This window comes from Salvelinus alpinus, chromosome 20, assembly GCF_045679555.1.
Source record: "Salvelinus alpinus chromosome 20, SLU_Salpinus.1, whole genome shotgun sequence".
NCBI classification, from domain to species: Eukaryota; Metazoa; Chordata; class Actinopteri; order Salmoniformes; family Salmonidae; genus Salvelinus; species Salvelinus alpinus.
The window spans coordinates 22,611,800-22,621,415 of NC_092105.1; positions in this window are offsets into that span (position 1 = coordinate 22,611,800).

Genomic DNA, 9,616 nt, shown 5'->3' on the forward strand with positions numbered 1-9,616 from the left:
CAGGTGAATACATTTCAAATACATTTCAACTCAGTTTTTCACAATTCCTGACATTTCATCCAAGTAAAAATTCCCTGTTTTAGGTCAGTTGGGATCACCACTTTATTCTAAGAATGTGAAATGTCAGAATAATAGTAGAGAGAATGATTTATTTCAGCTTTTATTTCTTTCATCACATTCCCAGTGGGTCAGAAGTTTACATACACTCAATTAGTATTTGGTAGTATTGCCTTTAAATTGTTTAACTTAGGTCAAACATTTCAGGTAGCCTTCCACAAGCTTCCCACAATAAGTTGGGTGAATTTTGGCCCATTCCTCCTGACAGAGCTGGTGTAACTGAGTCAGGTTTGTAGGCCTCCTTGCTCGCACACACTTTTTCAGTTCTGCCCACAAATGTTCTATAGGATTGAGGTCAGGGCTTTGTGATGGCCACTCCAATACCTTGACTTTGTTGTCCTTAAGCCATTTTGCCACAACTTTGGAAGTATGCTTGCGGTCATTGTCCATTTGGAAGACCCATTTGCGACCAAACTTTAACTTCCTGACTGATGTCTTGAGATGTTTCTTCAATATATCCACATAATTTCCCCCCTCATGATGCCATCTATTTTGTGAAGTGCACTAGTCCCTCCTGCAGCAAAGCACCCCCACACCATGATGCTGCCACCCCTGTGCTTCACGGTTGGGATGGTGTTCTTCGACATGCAAGCCTCCCCCTTTTTCCTCCAAACATAACGATGGTCATTATGGCCAAACAGTTCTATTTTTGTTTCATCAGACCAGAGGACATTTCTCCAAAAAGTACGATCTTTGTCCCCATGTGCAGTTGCAAACCATAGTCTAGCTTTCTTATGGCGGTTTTGAAGCAGTTGCTTCTTTCTTGCTGAGTGGCCTTTCAGGTTATGTCGATATAGGACTCGATTTACTGTGGATAAAGATACTTTTGTGCCTGTTTCCTCCAGCATCTTCACAAGGTCCTTTGCTGTTGTTCTGGGATTGATTTTCACTTTTCACACCAAAGTACGTTCATCTCTAGGAGACAGAACGCGTCTCCTTCCTGAGCGGTGTGATGGCTGCGTTGTCCCATGGTGTTTATACTTGCGTACTATTGTTTGTACAGATGCACGTGGTACCTTCAGGCATTTGGAAATTGCTCCCAAGGATGAACCAGACTTGTGGAGGTCTACAACTTGTTTTTCTGAGGTCTTGGCTGATTTCTTTTGATTTCCCCATGATGTCAAACAAAGAGGCACTGAGTTCGAAGGTAGGCCTTGAAATACATCCACACGTATACTTCCAGTTGACTCAAATGATGTCATTTAGCCTATTAGAAGCTTCTAAAGCCATGACATCATTTTCTGGAATTTTCAAAGTTGTTTAAAGGCACAGTCAACTTAGTGTATGTAAACTTCTGACCCACTGGAATTGTGATACAGTGAATTATAAGTGAAATAATCTGCCTGTAAACAATTTTGGGAAAATTACTTGTGTCATTCACAAAGTAGACGTCCTTACCGACTTGCCAAAACTATAGTTTGTTAACAAGAAATTTGTGGAGTGGTTGAAAAATGAGTTTTAATGAATCCAACCTCAGTGTATGTAAACTTCCGACTTCAACTGTAATTTCTAGCTGCAGTCTAGTAATTAGTATCGATAGTCTCAGAGTTGAACCCTTTCCAGCCATGTAGCCAATGCGCCACGTGGTATGGTTTTCTAGTCTTGGTACTCAAACCTGTGCCACCTCAGCTTACACCAAGATATGCGTGGTCTGAAGAGAATTTCCTCAGGAGGGGGTTTTATTCGTAACAATAGAAAAGGGCGGTTCCATGACGCCAGATCATGTCTGTGCTCACGGGGGCGTGGCCGCTGACTAGTTAAACTTTACAGGGAATACATTTCTCTCAAAATTAAAGGTTAACATCACATTACATCCTTTCACAAATAATTTCATCTTTACTCATTCATTTTATACAAGAATTAGATGCTTACACCATAATTGAGAAATGTACACATTTAGAGATATAGTTATGTGTGTTTTCCTATCCTTCGTGAGGTCACCAAATGAAACACACTCAACATAACTGTCCCTTAAGTGTTCATGGACCCTTCCCGCATTCTCACAAGTGGGCATATAGTTTCATTTTCCCATTTTGGGGATTTAGGAGTTCGGCCACGTGAAATCCTTTGTTCACTCTGTGGTCTCTCTCTCTGCATGAAAATGGGAAGAGAGTCTCCGCCAGGAATTTACAACCTGAGATAATAGAACCTGGGTGTAAGAGAGAGTGAGAGAGGGGGACGTCACGATCTACACCCAGAAAGGGCCACATCATGACATGTCTCAAGGGTTAAAAATCCTTCCCTCTTCATCTACACTGATTGAATTGGATTTAATAAGTGACATCAATAAAGGATCAAAGCTTTCACCTGGTCAGTCTATGTCATGTAAAGGGCAAGTGTTCTTAATGTTTATACACTCAGTGACTCAGTGAAAAAACTAAAACATTACTTAGCACCAATCCTATGTAATTCATGTAAAATACTGCAAAACACAAACCCCACCTCCCCTCAATGAATGTAATTCAATCATTCATTCATCCATTTCATCTTTACAATATAATTGCAGTAGCATTCACTTTTTACAGTATGATACAATACATTTTTACAGAAATGTACTGTGTGTCATTGGTTTGATGTACAGTAACTTACTAGCAGCCAGTTAATTACAGGAAGAGTATTAGGCTGCCAGTAAGTTACAGTAAAAACAACAGGACATTCTTACAGTGTACAGGAAATAGCTAGTAACCTACAGTAAATAGCCAGTAAGTGAACGTCAAGTTTTCACCTAATTAAAAACAAAGACTTTAATTGTCAGTTGAATACATTCAGTTGTACAACTGACTAGGTATCCCCCTTTCCCTTTGAAATTATCAAATAAAACAGTTTTCCAAATTACTCTGTATTTTGTCTCCTACTGTCATTTTACCTTGTGCCATCTACGTTCAGGTAGGCCTAAACCATGATACAAATTTGACAAAACATGCTTAGCCTCGGGAAGTAGGGGTGCTGAAGTTACCGTCTATAGCACGGGCAAATCTCTCTACCCCCCACCTAACATAAGATTCTCAGCACGCCCACTCCCGCGGCTATGAAAATGTATCAAACTTTTCAAATTTATCATCTCTTGAAAACATTCTGAGCATTCTTCCTCTGTTCAGCATCTTTACACTGTTGCATTTTTCATTTGACAGACACCTCCTTTCCCCCCTGAGAAATGTGTGTTATGTTGCCTCCACTTTCCCAGCAAGTTCTAATTGAGACATAACTCACTGATGGATTGTGTGGAATCTGTTAAGGCGTGATTAGTGAGAGCAGGGGAAGAGAGGTGGCTTTTACAGACTCAGTCACTCGTCTGAGATGTCTCACGGTGATGACATCATCTTTGTTCTGAGAGAGAGAGCCGCTGACAAACACGTCAATCAATCTTCACTCTGAAAGAGGGAGTGGAAAGAGGGGAGAAATGGGTGAGAGGGGAGAGACGGGTAAGAGGGTGAAAAAGGGGGAGATGAGCAAAGCTATAGAAAATGAGGTTAGGTGACGAAGTTAAAAAGAGACGTGTGAGAGAGGGTTGACGAAAATAGAAATGGAGAGGAAGAGAGAGGAGAGAGGTTAGGTAAAGAGGTGGTGTGGTCAAGGTAGGGATGAGATGAGGACTCACAGATAGGTACAAGTAGAAGATATGGGTTTAAGCATATTTTAAGAAAATTGTGAGAGTAAGAATAGAAGAGGGAAGATTGATTTATATATAGAAGATTGATTTGATGCTAAGGAGGGAAAGACATGAGTTGTAGAAGAGACTTGTAAAGTACATACTTTTTTTATTTTTTATTGAACCTTTTTTAACTCGGCAAGTCAGTTAAGAACAAATTCTTATTTACAATGACGGCCTAAGAAACAGTGGGTTAACTGCCTTGTTCAGGGGCAGAACGACAGATTTTTACCTTGTCAGCTCGGGGATTCGATCTAGCAACCTTTCGGTTACTGGCCCAACGCTCTAACCACCAGGCTAATAAAGAAATTCGGTTGCCAATCCGAGAACAGAATAATCCTTTACATCACTGATTGGTCTGTACAATGTAACAAACGACTCTGTTTAGTCGCAACACTGTACTGTAGATCCCTGTACATCCCTCACCATCCTGAACTGAGGAATCCTGAGTGCAGATTCCTCTCTCAGTCAAAAGTAAAGGGTTATTAGAGGCAGAACTGTTATAATGATATTGTACTGTAGCTAAGTGGAGGCCTTGACACAGATGTACAGTTAGCACAGAACCTTGTGTAACTGAAGAGTTCCATCTGAGTTATGTGTCAAAGGTTATTATAATTATAGCCACCCACCGTCAGGTAATTAGAGGGTGCACACACTCCTGTGGAGTCTAGACACACTCACCTCCATCACATGTCTCATACACACACACACACACACACACACACACACACACACACACACACACACACACACACACACACACACACACACACACACACACACACACACACACACACACACACACACACACACACACACACACACACCCCTTTGTTCCATCTCCACCCATCTCTCCCCATCCCTCCCTCGCACAACCCATTGCCTGCATTTAGCGGTCACAGGGTTCACAGTTCTTAAAGTTGCATAAGTGTGCACATGCGCATGCGCACAAGTTTAGGTCGCAAGGGGGTCAATGGGTAATTTGAATAACTGTCGATTCTGAGTTGTAAATCACACACACAGGATGAGGGTGGAGACGGTGTCAGGAGTTAGGGTCATCTTCTGCTTTTGGAACAGCTAACCGTAAATACAGTGTTACATCAGGAGTCAAACAGCACCTAAACCTTGGGGTCCGTGCAGGGGCTTTTAGTGGAGAAACATGTGTTGGACATTATCTCTATTAGAGACTTCTAATCTAGGAAGAAATTGGGGTTTAGTTTTCACCAACATAGATATAAGCGCACATGTATGGAAGCACGGCAGCACAGACACACACACACTATTAAGTGTGCTGTAGGGACAGAGGGGAACATTTTTTCCCCCAAACATTTATAAGAATGACATTTGTAGCGCTGACTCATACTCATACGTGTCGTGTAAAAACAGAGGTATTTCTAGATGAAACGTCCAAAGCCCGGGGGATGTTGGGGGTCAGATTACAGCATGTGAGGTATGCTATGGGGCAGAGAAGTGGTGGTGGTGGGTGGGAATAGGCCATTGGATGAAGGTTAGCCTAATCCTTTTATTTTAATGCCAGCGAAGGTCAGTCCCCTGCCCTCCTCACCCCCTCTGACATGCACATGAAAGGGAGTAGGGACCCATGCACATGGGCCAGGAAAAAGGGCAGCTTTAAAGCCGGGGAATGCATCCGGAGGTTTCCGCACACTGATCCTCAAAGCATCCAGAGAATTCTTGATAAAAGAGAGACTGGTGGCTGATAAAGCAGAGGTGTGTGTGTGTGTGTGTGTGTGTGTGTGTGTGTGTGTGTGTGTGTGTGTGTGTGTGTGTGTGTGTGTGTGTGTGTGTGTGTGTGTGTGTGTGTGTGTGTGTGTGTGTGTGTGTGTGTGTGTGTGTGTGTGTGTGTGTGTTCGTTTATGTGAGGACACACGTCTTTGAAGATCAGACAGGGGTTTCCGGGGATCTGTTTAGAACACAGCCGAGGCCAGGTGCTTGGAATACACCCCACTGAGTACAGAGATATCACTGTCATTGAGCATTCAAGCAACGTTGGATCAACATGAATTCCCATCACTGCTTGGCTGCTCTTCTGAGACTCTGGCCAGTCCCTGTCTTCCTCTATCGCATTTTCTTTCCCTTCCTATCCCCATCGCTCTACCTCTCTCTGACAGGTGTCTTCCATTCTCATCAGCCTGCATCCATCTTTCCCTCTCGAAGCCTAGTGTCCACCTCAGAATCAACTCCTCAACTCGACCAGTCTGATGTTATGTCTTACGCTAACTGGGCTGGGGATTTGGTTTCCAGACACATTTTTCCAAGGCCTGTAATTTTCCAAGGCCAGTATTTGGACTATTTGGAAATAAAGATCTCAAAACACCTTCAGAAAATTACATTTTTATCTCTTAAAGGAATATTCCAATCAACATTGTTGGGTGGTATTTCTTCATTAGTCCAGTGTTGATGGAGTCCCAAAATGTTTTTCATGCCAGTAATCAAGTTTTCAAGATATGACTTTCAAAAGGCAAATTGTCACTTGCTACATCGTCATTGTGATGCATTTTGCAACATATGATGCATTTAGCATCTTCATGATTATGTGCAAGTGACAATTAGCTTTTTGAAAGATAGCTTTTGAGTGGATGTTTTTAATAATATAGTCCTAAACTTTCGTTTTAGGACCTAAAGTGTCCAGGCTTGTAAGAATTGCCTCTGTTGCTTTTAACTTTTCTGAGAACTATGAGAAATATTAGTTGTATCTCCTTATTTTGACAAAGGTATGAGTGCCAGAGAGATAACTATTCCAGATTGTACTCAACATTTGCAATAATAAATATCATTAGTCTAAGATATTTGTAATGACATAATATGACACATATTGTGATATTATTATCTCTGCCCTAAAGTAACATCATATGCTGGGTCCCACAGCATATTAGGTAGGGGGGACTCACTCCTGCTTCTCATTGTAACAGTGTAACAACACCAGTATGTGTGTCAGACAAGCGATAGCTGGGAGATATATCAGGATTTCTATGTAGGGAGGTAACATGTTATATCACCCAGGTCAAGAGTGCAAAACGAGAAAAAAATACAGTTAATGGCTGTTTTGACTGGGATTGGTAAGAGAGCCAGAAATTATCAACTGTGACCTCATCAGAAAGGTCCTGCCAAACTATCTCACCCCCCCCCCCACCCCCCACCCCCCCCCCCCACCCTCTCAACTGAACCCAATCAAAACAAAAGCAAACGCACCATCGCCAAGGAAACCAGAGAGGACCCGGGCATGTTGGCTGCACCTGTGCTATGGGCAACGTGCCCCATTAGAAATAACAATCCCAGAGTGGAAAGAGTGTAGACAGGCAAGAGTGGCTGTCAAAATACAAGCGGACAGATGCTCAGTGTCTCAGTCTATCACTACATGGTCATGAGTTCAACAGGTGATTCTACTGCCTTGGAATTCAACAATGCTGCCAATCAGAGGATGTTCTAAATAAGTGTGTATGTTTGGATGGGGTAACCAATCTCGAATGACGAGAAACATTTCATTAGCTCCCCAGTCCCCAAGCTAATGCTTAGGCTTTAGCTTAGCTGGAAAATACAGTCTTATGACATGCAAGAGACTGGGGTTTGGGCCCAGGCGGTCACATAAACCTGCACTGGGACCTTGTCATAAGTCCTGTCATCTCTTGCACATTCTGTCCTCTCAAAGGGCTCAAAGTGTCAGGGACAGTAGATCACTCATGTGTATTATAGGTTGTTAGAGCCTAGGAATGCTCGCCTCTTCAAAAATGTGACTTCTGATGCCAGTTTAACTTCACCGACTCCAAGGCATCCACAACATAGCAATTTCAAGAGTCGAACTTTAGAGTTTGCGTTTCCAAAATAACACACTGTTTTACAAGCAGTTGTAATACCCTGTTAAACCAAATATGTTTTACTACAGCCTCTGCTGTTGAGCCTATGTTGTTTTGCATTGCATAAACTAGTTGTGTTGCTTTCATGTGCAAACTTCAAAGAAACAACATGTAATGACGTCACAATTTTATCTGATTATAACAGACCAATGACTGTTCATCTGGGTAAGGGGATGGGCTCTAGACCATCCTACAATCAGACTAAGCATTTCAAGGGACAAAGGATGTTCAGGGAAATAAATGATTAAAAACATTTGGAGTTATTTTCCTTAAATAAACAGACACAGTATTTCTTAGACATACACTACAGTGATGATTTAAAAATAACTCTACAAAGACTGCTGGGTGCTTTAAACATCTATCTATCGAATTTGCTTGATTTCGCCTGCTGCTGTTTGGAGAATTTAGCCATCGTAGCCTAGGTTGTCAGATCAGGAGCTGCATGGTTTCGAGCAAGCTCAGGACTTTTTTTTGTGACACTAGACTTCTCTTATGTTGCATGCAGGGCATTTTCCGCCATGAATTATAGATTGGTATCGGCCTTGGAATTATTGTTTCAGGGAGTTTGCTACATGAGTAACATAGGGTTTCCCATTCATTTGCTGAATAATTCGTCATACCTTCAATGAGCCACAACGTGCACCAACATTAGCTTGCAAGCTTGCTAGGTCGACCATTGTCATCAACATCGTTTTAAGAGTGCATGCAAATACCCAGGGGTTTTGTTTAATTTCTATAATGAACACAACTATAAATCAATATACAACCATTTCAAAGAGTTACAGTTCATATAAGGAAATCAGTCAACTGAAATAAATTCATTAGGCCCTAATCTATGGATTTCACATCACTGGGAATACAGAAATGTATCTGTTGGTCACAGATACCTTAAAAAAAAAGGTAGGAGCATGGATCAGAAAACCAGTCAGTATTTGGTGTAACCACCATTTGTCTCATGCAGCGCAGCACATATTCTTCGCATAGACTTGATCAGGCTGTTTTTTGTGGCCTGTGGAATGTTGTCCCAATCCTCTTCAATAGCTGTGAGAAGGTTCTGGATATCGGTGAGAACTGGAACTCGCTGTCGTAAACACCACCACGGGGCACTCTGTTCACAACATTGACATCAGCAAACCGCTCGCCCACATGACCCCATAAACACTGTCTGCCATATTTGTCTTAATCTAATAATACATTCTAGTCAAATCGAATGTACAGTGCATTCGGAAAGTATTCAAACCCCTTGACTTTCCACATTTTGTTACGTTACAGCCTTTTCTAAAACGGAGTAAATCATTTTTTTCCTTTAATCTACACAATACCCCATAATGACAAAGTTCGCTCCCAGGCTCTGTCGCAGCCGGCCGCGACCGGGAGGTCCGTGGGGCGACGCACAATTGGGCTAGCGTTGACCGGGTTAGGGAGGGTTTTGGCTGGTAGGGATATCCTTGTCTCATCGCGCTCCAGCGACTCCTGTGGCGGGCCGGGCGCAGTGCGCGCTAACCAAGGGGGCCAGGTGCACGGTGTTTCCTCCGACACATTGGTGCGGCTGGCTTCCGGGTTGGAGGCGCGCTGTGTTAAGAAGCAGTGTGGCTTGGTTGGGTTGTGCTTCGGAGGACGCGTGGCTTTCGACCTTCGTCTCTCCCGAGCCCGTACGGGAGTTGTAGCGATGAGACAAGATAGTAATTACTAGCGATTGGATACCACGAAAATTGGGGAGAAAAGGGGATACAATTTAAAAAAAATAATAATCATATAAATAATAATAAAATAAATACCTTATTGACATAAGTATTCAAACCCCTTGCTATGAGACTCGAAATTATTGATCATTGATCATTGATCATCCTTGAAATGTTTCTACAACTTGATTGGAGTCCACCTGTGGTGAATTAAATTGATTGGACATGATTTGGAAAGGCACACACCTGTGCTCACTGAGATAATACTTTTGATGATACAGTGGTAGCAATGCATA